The 19,529-nt window shown below is 45.1% G+C and overlaps 1 pseudogene; it reads left to right on the forward strand.

The window, feature by feature from the left end:
* The first annotated feature begins 19,199 nt into the window (after positions 1-19,199).
* Positions 19,200-19,284, forward strand: LOC143990623 (U2 spliceosomal RNA; annotated as a pseudogene).
* Positions 19,285-19,529: the final 245 nt, after the last annotated feature.

A 19,529-nucleotide genomic window follows, 5' to 3' on the forward strand; every position in this document is an offset into this window, starting at 1 on the left:
GTTCGTGCCAAAGGTAGCATCTAGCTTCCACTTTAATCCGGAGATCAATCTTCCTGTTTTTCTCAACACAGATGGAAATCCGCACCCTCTGGACGTGAAGTCTGCAATATCTGCCTACCTGGAGGCTACCGCTCCATTCAGGAAGTCAGAAAACCTCCTGGTCATTCCGCATGGCGCCAAAAAAGGTCAAGCGGCTTCTTCAAGGACAATATCTTCATGGTTGATTAAAGTCATCAAGAAAGCATATCTAGTTCAACACCTTCCAATACCGGAAAACCTGAAAGCGCATTCAACGAGGGCGATGGCGGCCTCAAGGGCAGCGTACAGTAGAGTATCATCAGAGACTATTTGCAAGGCAGCAACTTGGTCTTTAAAAACCACATTCATGTCACACTATAGAATAGACCCAGCTCAATTAACTACGGTTGAGTTCGGGAGATTAATTATTCAATCAAATTCATCCATATCTTGTACTTGAGTAAATAAAAAACTTCTGAAAGGCACCCTCCCATGTAGCGAGTTATTTCCCAGTTATCTGCCATGATGCGTCAGGAAAACGGAAAATTGTATACTCACCTTTCCGTAATTTTCCTTTCCTGACGCATCCTTTGGCAGCACACAGATCCCACCCCTCTAAGGTGATAGTTACTGAGAATGCAACGGTGGACTCCTCTTCAAATCTTATAGCTAACCAGTCCTATCAGGTTGTGGAGGCGGAGTCACAACCCAGTGTGTGTGCTGCCATGGGATGCGTCAGGAAAGGAAAATTACGGAAAGGTGAGTATACAATTTTCAGTTTTTTCTCTTTGTAAATGTCACTATTGCTGCAGCATATCTTAGGCCTGATTTACACCTATGCATTTTTAATGCTTTTTGCATTTTGCAGCTTTGCACTACAGAATGTGTTTCATAGGAAACCACATTAAATGACTGTAGTGCAAATCTGCAAAATGCAAAAAGCATTAAAATTGCATTGGTGTGAATCCAGCCTTATAGCAAGAATGATACAAAAATCTGTGTAGATTTTCCCACAAAATTTATCACAGACCTTGGAATTCCAGTATGGATTTTCAGAGGGTACCCCAAAAAAATAAAAAAATTTGTGGGGTCCTTCTAAAAATCCATACCTTGCTCATTATTGGATCATGCAGCCTGGATGGACAAGTGTGTGGCTCTCACCTTCCTGAACCATAACAGGCAACATGCATGTTGATGAGGACAAGGGGCTACTTTCCTACAACCCTGGCTTAGTGGGGGTCTGCGAGCAGAAGACTTATCGGCATCTGGAAGCCCCCTATAAAAATAAGGGGACCCCAGACACCATGCCCCCCTGAGTGAATGGGTAAGGGGTATATAGTATCCCTGCTCATTCACAAAAAAAAAATGTAACCTAGAAATAAAGTCACTCAAACATTTGACAAGCCTTTTATTTAAGTCATGGTGGATTGACCCACAAGATTGATCCTGATGGTAATGCTCACCGAGTGACACATGCCCAAGCTAACATAAGCTATATAATGGAAGAGACAGGGAAAGTATTGGCTTAATTGACCAAATATGGCCACCAAGGGGTTGCAGAGGCAGGGTGGCTATGTTGAGGAGACTGGACAGAATTAGGTAGCAGGCCAGTGTCCAGACTAAGGTGAGGGCAGGCAGCATGCACAAGCATTGTCTACGTCAGACAGAAGTAGGTGCAGACAGCAGACAAGAGAATAATCAAAGACCAGACAGGGGTCAAGTTAGGCAACAGGCAAGAGAATAGCAAAAGTCCATACAGAGGTCAAGACAGGCAAGAGAATAATCAAAGTCCATACATGGGTCAAGACAAGCAGCAAGCAAAATAATAGTCAAAGTCCATATAGGGGTCAAGACAGACAGCAGGCAAGAGAATAGCCAAGGAGCATACAGAGGTCAAAACAGTCAGACAAGAGAATAATCAAAGTCCATACAGAGGTCAAGACAGGCAGCAGGTGAGAAAAAAGTCAGGGTTGAAGCAAAAGTTGGGGCAGGTGGCAGGCGAGGCTAATAACAAGAACAGACAAAGTCAAAAACAGGGGCTGGACTCAACAGCAGAGTGATCAGGGTCAGCATTTCAGGGCCAGTAATCAGAACAACAGCAATCTCACATATGGGGTAGCTGAGAGGAAATACACAGCACAGCCACCAGAAAGATCGATTTAAAAAAACTCTCCAAGCCAATGAGCACACCCAGCATCAGGGACACACACTAATGCCCTGTACACACGACCGGTTTTCCCGTGGGTTTTCCAATGGAATTCCAACAAAATTCCACTGAAGCTGTCTTGCATACACACGATCACACCAAATTCCAACCGTCAAGAACGCTGTGATGTACAACACGAATGATGGGGCTAGAAAAAGGAAGTTCAATAGCCAGTAGCCAATAGTTTCCGTCTCGTACTTGCTTCAGAGCATGCGTCGTTCTTGGTACGTTGGAACAGCATACAGACGAGCGATTTTCCTGATAGGAATTTGGGAATATTTTGGAAAAATATAGAACAAGTTCTCTTTCTAGGTCTGTCAGAATATTCGACGTAAAAACTCTGATGGGGCATACACACGGTCGGAATATATGATGAAAAGCTCCCGTCTGACTTTTTCTGTCGGAAATTCCGATCGTATGTACGGGGCATAACGCACACATGCCATCACATGTAGGCCAATGCCTAAGTGCACAACCAATGAAAACATGCCATGAGCTGTGTGAGGGGTTTGCTCGGCAGCGGGTGTGTGTGACCCCCTGGATGGGTTCACAACACAAAGTCAGGCACAGCAGACAGCGGTGTAGGTTCAAAAAACAAAAGATCCGGTTTATTTAGGCTACATGCAGTAATACATATAACAGCCAAACAAAATAAAACAAGAAAATAAATCCTGGTCAGCTTGACCTCTAACTACACGCGTTAACTCACCGCACAGAACAGATCTCAGACTCCCCAGTCTATACACACAAAACTGGTTCCAGGATGGAGCATCTCCCTAAGCATGCTGGGGTTTTTTGTAGAGGTCTTAATGAGCCCACTTACTTCAGCTGGGCTCATTAACTCTTCCCCTCTAATTGTAAAAGTCTGCATAAAGCCTGAATCTAGGACACACATATTTACCATCCTGGATACAACCAGGTGACTTTACCTTCCTGCTGCCACATACCCCCCCCTCTTGTTTCAACCTTGGGGTTGTAACACCAGCAGTCAGACACGCATGTATCCGAGACAAAGCATCCACATTCCCCATTTTAACACCAGGGCGATGCTTAACTGTAAAGTTAAATTCCTGTAGGGCCAGGAACCACCTATTTACCCTTCTATTGGTCTCCTTGTTCTGAGCCATCCACTTTAAAGGAGCGTGATCAGTCACCAGGTCAAAGTGCCTACCTAGCAGATAGTACCGAAGGGAATCTAGAGCCCACTTCACTGCTAAACATTCCTTCTCAATCGTGGAGTAATTTACCTCATGGGACTTTAACTTCCTGCTGAGGTAAATGACTGGGTGCTCTTCCCCGTTCCAGACCTGGGATAACACTGCTCCTAACCCAACGTCTGATGCATCAGTTTGTACAACAAAGTCCTTAGAGAAGTCTGGTGAGTACAACACTGGCTGGCTACATAAGGCTGTTTTTAAGGACTGAAATGCTTCCTCAGCCTCTGGGGACCATTTAACCATAACCGACTCTTTCCCTTTTGTCAGGTTGGTGAGGGGCACAGCCTGAGAAGCAAAATGGGGAATGAATCGTCGATAATAGCCAGCGATTCCCAGAAAGGCTCGTACCTGTTTCTTGCTGTTGGGACGTGGCCAACTCTGTATGGCCTCGACTTTATTGACTTGGGGTTTTATCACCCCCCTCCCAATAGTGTACCCAAGATATTTGGCCTCCTCCTGTCCAATGGTACACTTCTTTGGATTGGCCGTAAACCCAGCTTCCCGGATAGAGTCTAGGACTGCTTGTACTTTTGGCAAATGTGAGACCCAGTCTGTGCTATGGATAATCACATCATCCAGGTAAGCTGCAGCATATTTCTGATGGGGCCTCAGAATCTTATCCATTTTCCGCTGGAATGTTGCCGGTGCATTCTGTAACCCAAACGGCATTCTCTTATATTGGAATGCCCCATCTGGGGTTACAAACGCAGTTTTCTCCTTGGCCGACTCGGCCAGGGGAATTTGCCAATACCCTTTGGTGAGATCAAGAGTTGTCATATATCGGGCTGTTCCCAGCCGGTCAATCAACTCATCTATACGCGGCATGGGGTAGGTGTCAAATTTTGTAACTTTATTTAATTGTCGAAAATCGTTACAAAACCGCCAGCTCCCATCAGGTTTGGGCACTAGTACGATAGGACTGGACCAGTCACTCTGGGACTCCTCTATCACACCCAAATCCAACATCCTTTGAACCTCCCCACGTATTGCCTCCCGTCGGGCCTCTGGTATTCTATAAGGTTTTAGTTTTACCCTTTCTCCTGGCGGGGTGATAATGTCATGCTCTATGCCAGATGTTTGTCCCGGAAGCTCAGAGAAAATCTCTTTATTACGAAGTACAAACTCTTTAACCTCCCGTTGTTGGGCTTTTGATAAGGTGTCTGCTATTCCAACCTCAGGAACTAAGCAATCAGGCTGTACTTGTGACAAAGTCTCTGCGACTAGGGATTCCCTATCCCTCCAGGCTTTCAGCAGATTGACGTGATAGATCTGCTCCGGCTTTCGCCTTCCTGGCTGTCTAACCCTGTAGTTCACCTCACTAATTTTTTCAATTACTTCATATGGACCTTGCCATTTGGCCAGAAATTTGCTTTCAACCGTAGGGACTAGCACCAAGACCCTATCCCCGGGGAAAAAGTATGTGTCTTGGCCCCACGGTTGTACACTCTCTGCTGTGCTAACTGCGCTTGGGTTAAATGTTCCTTTACAATTGGCATTACCTGTGCAATTCTATCTTGCATCAGGGCAACATGCTCAATCACACTCCTGTGAGGAGAACTCTCATTTTCCCAAGTTTCCTTGGCGATATCCAGCAGCCCTCTTGGGTGTCTCCCATAGAGCAACTCGAAGGGTGAGAGACCCGTAGAGGATTGGGGTACCTCCCTAATGGCAAACATCAGATAGGGTATTAGACAATCCCAATTCTTTCCATCTCTATCCACCACCTTCTTTAACATTTGTTTTAGGGTTTTGTTGAATCTTTCAACCAACCCATCTGTTTGGGGGTGATAAACAGATGTACGCAATTGCTTCACTTTGTACAACTTGCATAATTCTTTCATAACCCGGGACATAAAGGGTGTACCTTGGTCCGTAAGCAGTTCCTTACAAATACCCACGCGGCTAAAAACAAGAGATAGCTCTTTGGCTATGGTTTTGGCCGAGGTATTTCGAAGAGGAATTGCTTCCGGATAACGGGTGGCATAGTCCAATATAACCAAAATGTACTGATGCCCCCTAGCGGACTTCATTATCGGACCTACCAAATCCATTGCGATCCTTTCAAAGGGGACCTCAATGATAGGAAGAGGTACCAGCGGGTTACGGAAATGTGGCATAGGTGCCGACTTCTGACACACAGGGCAGGAGGAACAATAATTTTCTGTTTCCTTCATGACCCCAGGCCAATAGAATCTCTGCAGTACCCTCTCTCTGTTTTTTTCGGTCCCCAGATGACCTCCCAGAATGTGCCCATGGGCCAATTCTAACACCAACTTCCTGTAAGGTTTGGGCACCACAAGTTGCTCAATGGTTTCTTCTGCCCTTTGAGCCACTCGATACAGCAGGTCCCTTTCCACAGTGAAGTACGGGTAAGTGCAAGTCTTATCTGGGTTCACTAACTCGCCATCTATTTTCACCACATTTTCCCGTGCCTTTATTAGGGTGGGGTCTTTTAACTGTTCTGTGGCAAAATTTTCCCTGTGAACCTCAAGGTCCGAAAACTCCACAGACGGCATGTTTTCAACTGAGGATGTTGACTCCTCCCCAGTTTCTCGAGTTTCCCCCGCCAATACCGACAAGGGAAATTCAGGAGAGTCCTCACCACTCCCAGAGGAATGCTGGTCATCTTCCTGGTCTATAGGGGCACCAGTGGGGGGCTCAGGACAATCCCAGAGTTCCCAGAATTTTGGAAAATCCCTTCCCACAATAGCATCATGTGGTAAGTGAGACACTAACCCCACCTGATGAGAGAGGTTACCTTTGGGGGTCTCAAAAAACACTGAAGTTACAGGATACTCTCGGGTGTCCCCATGCACACAAATAACAGCCACCCTGTTCTTCCCAGAGACCTCTGTAGTAACTAATTCAGCTTTTATCAATGTTACCAGGCTACCTGAATCTAGCAACACATCAACATGCCTACCATTAATACACATTTTACATAAATGTCTCTCAGGTCCCCGAATGGCAGTGCATGCAACTGTCGCAAACAGCGACTGACGTCTCTCCCTTATAAAGTCACATTGCATAGGCTCATCCACAACTGGGCAATTGGCTGCAATATGTCCCTCTTGCCGGCAGCGGTAGCAAATAATCTTTTTCGCTGCCTCTTACAGCATGGGCTTCCTGGGCTGCTCCCGCCAGACCTTAGGTAGAACTCCCACCCTCTCACTCTCTCCACCCTCACCCCTTGGAGTCATCTTACCCGTCACTGGGGATGATCTGGTCTTAGGGGGGAAAGTCCGTGAGTCCCTGGAAGAGGTGGTCAGGTTCTCTGTAGCCAAGTACCTCTCAACCAGATCCACAAGTTTATCTGCATTTTCTGGGTCTCCATGGCTTACCCATTTTTGGATGGCAGTAGGAAGAGCTCTCAGGAAACGATCCATAACCACACGTTCCACAATGTTTGGTGCAGTCAAAGTCTCTGGCTGCAGCCACTTCCTGCTCAGGTGAATGAGATCATACATTTGAGACCTGGGAGGTTTTCCAACCTGAAAAGTCCAGTTATGCACACGCTGAGCCCAGACGGCCAGGGTGACACCCAGCCGTGCCAATATTTCTGCTTTTAGCACCACATAGTCTTTTGCTTGGTCAGGCTCTAGGTCATAATAAGCTTTCTGCGATTCCCCAGTTAACAGAGGGGCCACCAGTCCAGCCCATTGCTCCTTAGGCCACTTTTCCCTTTCAGCAGTCCTTTCAAATGTGGTCAAAAACACCTCCGGATCATCCTCTCCAGTCATTTTTGTCAGTAAACGGCTCACACCAAAGGATGCGGTATTATTGTAACCACTTGCTTCATTGGTCTGCGGACGTTGCTGTATTAATGTCTCTATTTTCTGTTGAAAATTCTGCTCTTGCTTCTGCAACAGGTCTATGAAGCGGGCTTCAGATCGCTGCTGGGCTTGTTGCTGAGCTTCCAAACTCTGCTGGTGAGCCTTCTGCTGATTTTCCAAACTCTGCTGCAAAGTTGCATTTATCTGCTGCTGGGCTGCAAGGCTCTTTTGTAAACCTGCATTTGTTTGCTGCTGATTTGCATTTGCTTGTTGCTGGTTTGCATTTGCTAGAGCCAGCTGTCTCAGTATCTCCTCCATGCTGGCCTTAACAAAAAAAAAAAGTGCCAAAATTCTCCACCAACTGTGAGGGGTTTGCTCTGCAGCGGGTGTGTGTGACCCCCTGGATGGGTTCACAACACAAAGTCAGGCACAGCAGACAGCGGTGTAGGTTCAAAAAACAAAAAGATCCGGTTTATTTAGGCTACATGCAGTGATACATATAACAGCCAAACAAAATAAAACAAGAAAATAAATCCTGGTCAGCTTGACCTCTAACTACACACGTAGACTCCCTGTCTAACAACTGGGTGCAGCCTTGTGCTGCCCCAGTCCCTGTCTCTATTGTAGGGGTTTGCCACACAGGCGTTAACTCACCGCACAGAACAGATCTCAGACTCCCCAGTCTATACACACAAAACTGGTTCCAGGATGGAGCATCTCCCTAAGCATGCTGGGGTTTTTTGTAGAGGTCTTAATGAGCCCACTTACTTTAGCTGGGCTCATTAACTCTTCCCCTCTAATTGTAAAAGTCTGCATAAAGCCTGAATCTAGGACACACATATTTACCATCCTGGATACAACCAGGTGACTTTACCTGCCTGCTGCCACATCTGCCATGTGCACTTGCAACATAAAACGTATACCAGAGCGTGCTAGCACATGTGGTAATGTGTTAACCATCCCTAACTCAGAAATGTGGTCTTTACAGTGTGTACAAAATGAATAGAGTCCACACAACTGTTGCTTATGAAGAAAAAGACCATGTTTCTTTTTTTAAAGAATAGAGATCAGGCACTTTTTCCCCATTTTTTTTTTTTGTTACAGCCTTATTCCAAAATGGATTAAATTCATTATTTTACTAAAAATTCTACATAAAATACTCCATAATGACAACATGAAAGAAGTAAATGTATTAAAAATAAAAAAACAAAACAAAAATCACATGTACACAAGTATTCACAGCACATGACACTCAAAATTGAGCTCAGGTGCCTCCTGTTTCCACTGATCATCCTTCAGATGTTTCTACGACTTGATTGGAGTAGGGATGAGCTTTATGTTAAGGTCTAACATGAATTTGACTCGAACATTGGCTGTTTGCCCATTCGTTGAAAATCGAACATTATGGGGCGTTCACGTCAAATTCGAGCGCCCCATAATGCACTGCGGGAGCGCAGTGCATTGCTGTATGATTGGCCAAAGCATGCACCGTGACCTTCATGCTTTGGCCAATCCCAGCACCCTCAGCTAAGAGAGCCATAATTGGGCCAAAGGCATATACACACATATATATATATTTTCATCCAGTTTAGCTATATCTGACTGCAGGCTGTTTCTGGTGTTCTTTTTCTAATATACTTCAGGCAGGCAGGTTATTCAGTTAGCTGCAGTGTATTTAACCACTTCCCACCTGGCCTATAACAAAATGACGGCCGGGCAGTGGTTCAGTTATTCTGACGGGGCGTCATATGATGTCCTTAAGGATAACAGCTGCCACGTACCCGTGGGGGTGCGCATTGCGGCGATCGGTGGAGTAGTGTGTCAGTCTGAACTCTTTATGGAGACTGGCAGATGTTAAATGTATGTGAGTACAAACTTGGTATTATTTAATGTTGCATAGATATAGAATGCAAATTATTGGTATTTTTTCTACATGAGGACAAGGTGTTTTGGGGGGGCCCCTAAAGCACCCTCCTCATGTTGAGGACATGTGACCTGGTATGTTCGGGGGGGAGGAATCGCTCTCTCATCCCCCCCCCCCCCCCCATTTTCTGCGGCCTGCAAGTTTGTGTGCTCAGATAAGGGTCTGGTATGGATTTTGAGGGGGGCCCACATCATTTATTTTTAAATTTTTGCGTGGGGTTCTTCTTAAAATCCATACCAGACCCGAAGGGTCTGGATTAGATTGGGGGGGGCACACTTTTTTTTTATTTTGGTGCGAGGATCCCCTTAAAATCCTGAAAACACTGCACTAACACGGCACTAACTAAGCTGCCTAATCTCTCTTCATTCATTTCACTATACGGCCGCCATGTAAGTAGCAGTATGGGGCATGGACTTAGCCCCCTGAGCCATGATTGGCCAAATGCACCCTGCCTTTTGGCTCTCTCAGCAGAGCGCGCTGTGACTGGCCAAAGCATGCAGGTCCAATGCATGTTTTGGCCAATCATCCTACAGTAATGCACTGCAAGATCGGGGAGTTTCACAGCGCTCAAATTTCCCACGAATGCCCCATATGTTCGCTTAATTTTAGAATACCCAAAACAAACAAACGAACACCCGATGTTCGAGTCGAATGTATGTTCGTCTTGAACTGCGGGCTCATCCCTACTTTTGAATATGATGCTACAAGCTTGGCACACTTTTTTTGGGCAGCTTCTTTCATTCTTATTTGCAGGACCTCTCAAGCTCCATCAGGTTGAATGGGGTGCATCGGTTCACAGCCATTTTCAGATCTCTCCAGAGATGTTCAATCGGGTTCAAGTCTGGGTTCTGGCTGAGCCACTCAAGAAAAATTCACAGAGTTGTCCCATAGCCACTCCTTTGTTATCTTGGCTGTGTGCTTAGGGTCATTGTCAGTGGTGGCTGGTGCTTTAAATTTTTGGAGGAGCGCAAAATTCGGGAAAAAACATCAAATACAGCCACTCTGCCCGTCAAACGCAGCCACTGTGACCCCCTCCCCCCCCCCCCGCTCGCCCATTGACTGCCCGGCACTCACGAAGACAGAAAAAGCACTCACATTGCCTCATCCGAAAATATTGGGAACATAAAGGGAAAAAAAAGGAATTTAAAGAAAAGCTGTGGTCGGACTTTAAAGGCACAACAACCTTTTGGGTTTATAGACATGCACAAGCATGTACATGGGAAAGCACATCATTCCAGTGGCTAATGATACTAGAGCCACAGCAAAAACCTTTATTGTTTCATCTGAGGGTTTGGAACAGCTTGTTCAAGTCAATAGGTACAAGGCTGGTGTACTCTTTGGGATAAACAAGGGTCTGAAACTCTGCTTAAAAAGTAAAAAAAAAAAAACGTAGCAAAAGCAAACAGAAAAGGAGGTCAGAGTTGATTGGCCAACTGGTCTTTTTCTGCCGTCAGCCAAGGTCTCCCTTTGACTTTTCCAAGTTCTTAGATTTCCTGAGGAGTCTATGACACTTCTTATTCCCCTAAAATAAAAAAAAACCCTGCTGGCTTTTTTATTCACTCTGATTTGTCAAGAATATTTCCATCTATAATGAAGGTGTGAGGCCTGTGAGGTGAAGGGGTAGTTCCTACATACAAGCTAACAGGAGTAGTGACAGCAGGTTCACTACTCCTGTCAGCTTAGCGCTGGAGAAGACAAGCCAGATCTGACTAAGAGGAGAGCGCCAAGAGGAGGGACTGGTTTTGTGCTCTCTCCCCTCCAGCTCCGTCTCCTGCCACTGCAGCTACCTGGGATCGGGACTGCCAGATTGCCACTGTGCAATGTTTGTTTATCTTCCCCTATTTCCTTCAAGCAAAGAATATAGGTAGGGGGGCGGGTACGCGAACACCACACAGTGGTAATCTGACAGCAAGTGGCATCTCTGGTACGGGACCCCAATGCTACGATCTTATAGCTCCACTATAGTGCCTGAATTTTTTGTTGGGCCGGGGAATTTTTGCTAACACATAAGCTCCATACATTTTGGGGGGCACCATTTGACATCTTCGTCCTGCCCGCTAGATGACCTTGTCCCAGCACTGAGTCTGACTATAATATATAACATATCTTCCCTCTTTACCCTCTCCACCCCCCCCCCTTGAACTGGAGTGAACTCAAATCATGATTCCCCCCTCTTCCACCATATCTACCCCCTGTCCTAACCCTGCCCCCCCCCCCCCCAGCACTACTAATTTTCCTATTCTTCTACTACCCCATTTCTACAACATTTTCCCAGACCCTTTTTTCCCTGTTTACTGCAATCCTGTTGGAAGAATAGAAAAGGGACCCTCTCCAAAAATTATTCTATAACACCCTAGTCTCAGTCAAAGCATATAAGAATAGTGTCAAACCTTCTCTTCTAAATGCAAAGACATGGTACCTCAATTTTGGAAAAGTGATACATGCTCGACCCTACCTGACTGGAGGCTAGAGGTGGATGGAATTATGGAGCAGAAAGTTGGGTTCGTAGGTCTAAAACCCCATACACACACTATCAGATTTTCTGCTGATTTTTTCCCTTCAGATTTACCAAAACCATATAATATATCAAACCTTGGGAGTTTCAATTTGTATGCAATCAGGCAGGTCCTTGCACTACATGGTTTTGGTAAATCTGAAGACAAAAATCAGCAGAAAATATGATAGTGTGTATGGGGCTTAAGGGGAAATATGATAAACTCCATAAAATATGGGCCACCTGGTTTCATTACTTTTCACTGATGTAAAATGTTGTTGATCTGTATTCCATCCTGGAGGTCATTGCCTTTTGGTGATAGACCGTCCGTTTTCTGTTTCTCTGCCCTTTATCAACCTCCATTGGCGAAGAGATTACTTATGAACATTTATGAACTTTGGGGTTGATCCAATGTAACACAGCTTGGCTTTTCTATAAGGGTTGGATGTTTGGAAGTCTGAGCCCTTGTACACACGGTCGGAGATTCCGACAACTAAATCCGTTGGAGTAATTCCGACAGATTAATTTCGGAAGAGGTCCAGAAGTGATGTTGCATACACACGGTCGGACTAAGTTATCGGTAAATCCGATTGTACATAACGTGATGACGTTATTTCGTTAGGACGGGACTACGTTCAGGCTAGTAGCCAATAGCTTTGGTCTAGGAATTTGATCTGAGCATGCGTGGCACTTTGTCCTTCGGAGTAGGCTACACATGATCGGAGTATGTCCGATCGGAGCATTTTGTCGGAAAATTTTACCGGCAAGTTGGAAAACTTGGTCCGTCAGATATTCCGACGGAAACAGTCCGATGCAGACCACACACAGTCGGAATATCCGACAAAACGGTCCGATAGGAAACATTCAGTCGGAATCTCCGACCGTGTGTACAAGGGCTAAGATTCCATCTTTTTTGAGGGGGGGTTCTTGTTTTATATAAATTGATGTTTAAAAAAACGAATAAAAATATTATATAAAAGAAAAATAGAAAAGGACTGGAATGCTGATGTACTCATTACTCACCTAGATGCCCTATCTGGTATATGTTTTCCATCTTTGGTTAATGCATGGATAAGAATTGTCACGGTCACTGTATTAATGTTTTTGGAAACTTTGTACAGCTCTCCATTGACATCTGTATATTGTATACATGTGACATATAATGGCACGTTGGGACCGCGCCTATATAATATATAAAAACTGAAAAAAAAAAAAAAAAGGAAATGGATAGGATGTCATCTTGGCTACCTAGTAAGTGACCACAGTGTAATATTCAGTAGAAGGAAACATTGCTCATATACAATAATAGTCCTCTCAATAGTATTTGTTCTTGGCAAATATTTTGGTGCAGGTAAACCATACAGAATCAACATGTTCTCTCAGGAGGTTGGCGAGAGCCAACCTGCTGGCATATGAGCAGAGTGTTCTCTTTCCAATAAAAAAAAACACAATACAGACTTGTTGGATCACTTGGCTGTTTACGAGCTCCCTGATGTTTGAAGAACCTCATATGACCAAGTAGACTTCTTTGTTGTGTAACAATCTACGGGAAAGGACTTGTGAAATCGTTTTTTGAGAAACAGACTATGGACATTTCGAAAAAAAAAAAAACTCCCCCATGTTAGTTTAGCTCTGATCCGCTAAGGCAGTGTTTCTCAACCTTTATTTAAGTCAAGGCAGCCTTTAAAATTATGGACAATCTCAAGGCACTCCATTATGAAATGTAAAAAAAATATTCTAATAGTTTTACATAAGGCCGCAGCATCGACAAGCGTAGGACACCCAACATTAGAGGTGTTTTATTCTTCCAAAACAAATACAACTTTGCACACTGGTACCGACTAGTTTTCCAGTGTTTCTCTTCTCCCTCAGTTTCTCTCCATCACTCAGCTAATGTGACCCCAGTGTTGACTGAGAGGGGCAGGGGAAGGGCAAACAAGGATGCTGTACAGGAGATCAACACCCTTCTCAATAACACTGATGACATCATTGGTTGTTAGGACGCCGGTGGCTGAAAGGTTGTAATGGAGCACAATAAATACATGTGGCTTTGTGTAACTAAAGGGAACGCTTGATCCACCTGTTAGGGGCTGGTCATTGTTTTACCCAATTGCCACCTTTTCACTCTCCTCTTCACCATCCCTTCCCCACTTTATTTATTTATTTTTCGTGTGTGTTTTGTCACGTCTTTGTTTGTCACTTTCACTGTTTTCTGTGATAAGTAGGGTCACAGGTCCCAGGGCCTGTCCTGAAAGTCTGGGGAGGGGGTGGACATGGCCTTCTGGCTTAGTTCGCCCTCTCTCTTAGGATTGGGGTCTCCCTTCGGGGGAGCCCCACCTAGTATTTGGGTGGGTCTGTTTCGGCAGACCTTCCAAAGAATGGAGTCTGCCTGGTTTTGGTCAGAAAGACCAAGTTTTAAGTGTCCTTGTCCCTGTCAGGAACCTAACGCCCCGGGGGATTCAGGACAAGGCGCTCCGATTTTAGAGGGCTTGTGTACCCGTCTGCACTTTTTTGCGTCACTCTTTATGTGTGTGCACATTTTTTTCCCCCGGGTGAAGTTTTTGAGTGTGTTTTGCACGCCACAGGCTTAATAAAATCCACCTGTTGGCTGGTATACATTTTTGGACGTTTTTTTTAGGCAATTTTCCAAGGCACCCCTGAAGAAACCTCAAGGCCCCCCACTAAGGAACCGCTGATTGTCACAGGTCCTTTTTTCCTGATTAGTGCATAGGCAGCCAGGCACACAATGACAGTGATTTGCTCTGGCTCATGATGATACAGCTTTTGGTGCATTTTTTTAAATCTTTTTGAACTGATACCACCCTGGGATATGCTATTATATCACAATGACCTTGTGGGTTTTGATTTACTAAAACTGGGAGAGTGCAAAAATCTGGTGCAGCTCTCTGTAGAAAACAATTAGTGTTCAGGTTTTTTTTTTTTTTTTGTCAAAGCTTAATTGAACAAGTTGAAGTTAGATGATAATTGGCTACTGTAGCGGCCACAACCTTTGCTTTGCGGCCTTGATTTGTTGGGCTTACCGATTTACCTTCTCCTGGCCTGCTCCTCCGCGTCTAGGGGTTCCCAGGGTTGATACCCAACAACTTGTACACTGACACAGATGAAGTCCTTTCAAAAAGGTTTATTTTGCAGTAGAACTTTCACAACACAGTCTCTTAGGGAACAGAGGGCACGGGTGAAGAACTTAGGCACCTTGAACTGCAGGTCTAGCCAAGTCTCTATTTCCACCCAGAGAGTAGCCACTCGCAGCTGGGAACTTCAAGGCTGAACAGATCTCTAGCCAGAGATCATGGCAGTCAGCACGTTGACTCAAAACTTGAACAATAAACTGAGAGTATACAGGAACCTTTTTCCAACCGTACCTGGAACGTTTCCCGCTTCCTTTGTGGTACTGGAAAAGTGTGGATTCGTCAATGTCCTTCCCAACTCAGTAGCCAGGCACTTCTCAGGATGCCACTTGCCGGCCCTCCTCCGAAGAGTCCTCCCCCGGTCACTTCCACGAGCTGTGGTGTCCCTCCAAGCGGAGAGCACACCCGGACACTTTGAATCCTCCCTCAGTTACTGCCCCTCGGATCAGCCGGTTCTGAGACTCGGGAACAGACGGATCCCTACCCCAGACCAGGCAGTGCTATCAGGGCCCACTGACAGGAACATGTTGCGGGATGTCGAACACCCCGTGACCGGGACCCCTCACGGGGCTACCCCGGACCTGGAACCAGAACAGACCACACGTGTCTCACGAACAACTCCGGAACACGTGACCCACACCTGCTGAAGTACCCCCTCCCTGACTCCTCAACGGGCCCCGGCACTCCCGCTGATTGGCTTCGAGAGGGCCGATACCAAAACATCCAACCAGACTTGGTTCTAGCCTGTCATGTGCACCTCACCGCTCACATGACCAGGCAGAACTTCTAAACACAGCCTGGACAGACTGGTGTTAGGCCTACCTGCAATAATTAACCCTCAGAACCTTTATTGTCCTGAGTTCAAAAACCAAATTTACAATGCGTGTGACATTTGATCCCAAATGTCATCCGCTACACTACAATATAGAGCTGCGTCAGATTTTGCACTCTCCAGTTTTAGTATCCACATGGCCTATCCTAAGATAAGATAAAAGGAGGGTTCCAATGTTTTTGTGAATAGTTGAGTCACTTAGCCTTGTTTTACATGTCCTGGGGTGCAAATGACAACAGGTGCTCTGGACTGATAAGTCAAAAAATGAAATATTTTGCTGTAGGAGGAGGCAGTTTGTTGGTAAAAGGCTGAAGAGTGCCACAATAATGAGTGTCTGAGTGCAACTGTGAAGCATGGTGGAGGTCCCTTGCAAGTTTGGGGCTGCCTTTCTGCAAATGGAGTTAGTGATTTGGTCTGGATCAGTGGTGTCCTCAATGCTGGGAAATACAAGCAAATACTTACCCATCATGTCATACCATCAGGGAGGTGTGTGATTGGCCCCAAATTAATTTTGCAGCAGAACAACGACACCAAACATACCCCAATGTCATTAAGAACTGTCTTCATTGTAAAGAAGAACAAGGAGTCCTGGAAGTGATGGTTTGGCCCCCACTGAGCTCTGATCTCACCATCATGGAGTCTGCCTGGGATTAAATGAAGGATTTGAGGCAGCCAACATCCACAGAAGACCTATGCTTAGTTCTCCAAGGTGTTTGGAGCAAACCTACCTTCCGATTTCCTTCAAAACTGTGTGCAAGTCTACCTAAAAGAATTGATGCTGGTTTGAAGGCAAAGGGTGGTCCCACTCAGGGTTGGACTGACCATTTGGCATACTCGGGCACTGCCCGAGGGCCCCGGGCCACTAGGGGGCCCCATCAGAGTTGCCAGCCTCAGTAAAACGAGGGACAGTATGTAAAAATCTGTGTTTGTTTTTTTTTTACATCTGTGTCTGAAATGTCCCTTACCGACATCCTTTTGGTCTAAAAATCCTGAGATTATAGCTGCCCCACCTCTCCTGTACATTCTCAGCCAATAGAAACATGTCTGTGTATACTGTGTGGCCCCATAATCTCTGATTGCCTGGGGGGCCCCATAATCTCCTATTGCCGGGGGGCCCCATAAGTTGTCAGTCCGCCCCTGGCAGGACCGTCTTTAATATTGATTGGACACTAGGCAAAACTTTTCTTGGGGGCCCCCCATGCAGTTTCGCTCTCCGTCTGCACTGAGACATACAATAAATTAGACTCAAAATCAGTTTACTGAATCATATCAGGCAGCTATTGCGATTGGTTGCCAGAGGTTACAGTGTATCATTACCGCTCACTGACTGGTTGCTAGAGGGTACAGCACACATTACGGCTCACTGATTAGTTGCTAAAGCTTACAGCACACGATTTCTGCTTGTTGATTGGCTGCTAGAGATTACTGTGGATATGACCTCAGGGGGGCAAGATATACACATCAATGCCGCCGCTATTTACATATGAATGTCGGTAATTTACATGTAAACACAGGGTCTGCAGGTGAGTCCTCTGTACACAACAATAGGGCAGAGCTGGGCAGCATTAGCAGCAGCACTTCACACTGAGATATTGGGAAACAGCACGGGACTAAAACCTCAAGGGATGATGGAATTTAAACCAAGATAGTTAGCAAGTATGAGGCAGTTGCTTTGACCTCACAACAATGACAGGGCCCAGGGCAGCTGCCCCTTTTGCCCTGCCTTAAAAACGGCCCTGGCCCCTGGTCCCACTCACACCAAATATTGATTGATTTGTTTTTCTCTTCTCTTCATTTACTTTCCATTTTGTTAATTGATAAAAATAAACTATTAACACTTTTATTCCTGAAAGCATTCTTGATTTACAGCATTCTTTTCACACCTGCCTAAAACGTTTGCACAGTACTGTATATATATATATATATATATATATATATATATATATATATATATATATATATATATATAAATCCTCATGCAAATAAAATATTCCTTTATTTATTTGAATGCTTGCTTAGTAACTTTATAGGCCGATAATTTTTGCTAAAGAATTTGTTATATTTTAGCACTATGCATGCAATAAATGTGATTTTGTAACATATGAATGTCCCACTGATAACATTCCGATATTATTACAAGATCCCCAAAGAAAGGGAAGGGGCTCGTTCTATGGAGTGTCACCTTACCTATAATAGACTGGATTATATTACCTCCAGTGTGAGCGTGTCCTTGTTGTGATCAGTAACGCCACCTCTTATCTCCGCTCTGAAATATTCCAGGCTATTTTTATCATTGTTGCATTTTTAACTGAATCTTAAATTTAGCGGCTCATTTGTCCTAATCAAACAGCATCGCGTGTAGGGGAAGATAAGACTGCGGAGGAATAAATCAGCGTTTTGCATGCACAGCGGAGTCCTTGAAGCTGTCTGCACATTACAGCTGTGTTCAGGCATTATTCTCCCAGGATAAAACTTCATCATACACGGTGATCTATATATTCAAGGGTACTCCAGCTGAAAAATTGGGAATTTACACCCAACTTGGGATATCTGACAAGACACACGTTGTCACCTTATATACAGCTGAGCTTACTGATCCAGTACTTCTTCCTCCTTCGTTATCTGACAAGGCACACATGGGGGGTTATTTACTAAAGGCAAATCCACTTTGCACTGCAAATGCACTTGAAAGCGCACTGAAAGTGCACTTGGAAGTGCAGTCGCTCTAAATCCAAGGGGTAGATCTGAAATGAGTGGAAGCTCTGCTGATTTTATCATCCAATCATGTGCAAGCTAAAATGCTGTTTTTTATTTTCCTTGCATGTCCCCCTCGGATCTACAGCGACTGCACTGCCAAGTGCATTTTCAGTGTAAAGTGGATTTGCCTTTAGTAAATAACCCCCATTGTCTTATAATCTTATACATCGCTTTTTTTCCCAGTCAGCCAGTGACGTAACAGCTGGTGTGGAGCTTTGTCCTGATCATTAAAGGTACTTCTACACCTAACTGTACACTTTAGTGCATACAATATATAAATGTAGGTACCTGGCATCTGCTGGTATTTTGGCTTTATGGTCATGATGCATGGCAATGCACATTATGTGTGCTATGGAATGCTTTGATGTGCAATGTAAAGCGTGGCAACATGCATGCCAAAACACAAAGGCCCCTTAAGGGAAATACACTTTAGTGTTTTTGAATACATCCTAGGTAGAGGGTGTGGGTTGTAGATAATAACGGGGCGCTATTATAATAATGATGCCAATAAAGTGCTCTAGTGCTTAATAATACCGCAGGTATCTTACAAGTCAATACATGCTTCAATATGCATTGAATAAATGAAATAAATCAACTCAAAAAGTGTCCATATACATAAAAAATGTGAAACTGAAATGGAGTAAATTCTGTACCCCGTCTCCGCTTAGGAGAAATTGCACAAACACGTCACCCGCTGAATTTTGGTAAGTAGCCTATTAACCGACTCACCATGACCCCTTTATTTAAAAAGAAAGGTCAGGTGAAGCTTTGGCAGGTTTAAGGAGCTGCCGACCTTGATGGAGAAACTCTGCTTAGGTGTACCAGGAGTAATGTTTCTCGGCCTTTTGGCTAAGATCAAGTGTAGTATCTGTTCTTATCAGTTACCAGGTGGTGGCGCTTACTTCCGTCCCTGTTCTACGGCGAGGTGGAGCAGGGGTGGCGGTTGCTATGCAAAACCTGCTGGTGTGAAGGTAACCTGGAGCGGTTCGTAGCCGAAAGGGAAGCCTTCTGATGAGGATGGAGAACCACTGGCCGGCGCCAGGGGAGGGGACCCTGGCCTTCTGGCCTGAATTGGGGTAGCTCTAGCTCCGGTCAGTTTTTCGGGAGGGAACGTTGGTTCCCCTTTCTCCGACCGGGGGAACGGCCAGTATTTCCCGAA

The sequence above is a fragment of the Lithobates pipiens genome, unplaced genomic scaffold (assembly GCF_037356315.1).
Source record: "Lithobates pipiens isolate NorthernLeopardFrog02 unplaced genomic scaffold, aLitPip1_a1.2 Scaffold_18, whole genome shotgun sequence".
In the NCBI taxonomy this organism is placed as follows: Eukaryota; Metazoa; Chordata; class Amphibia; order Anura; family Ranidae; genus Lithobates; species Lithobates pipiens.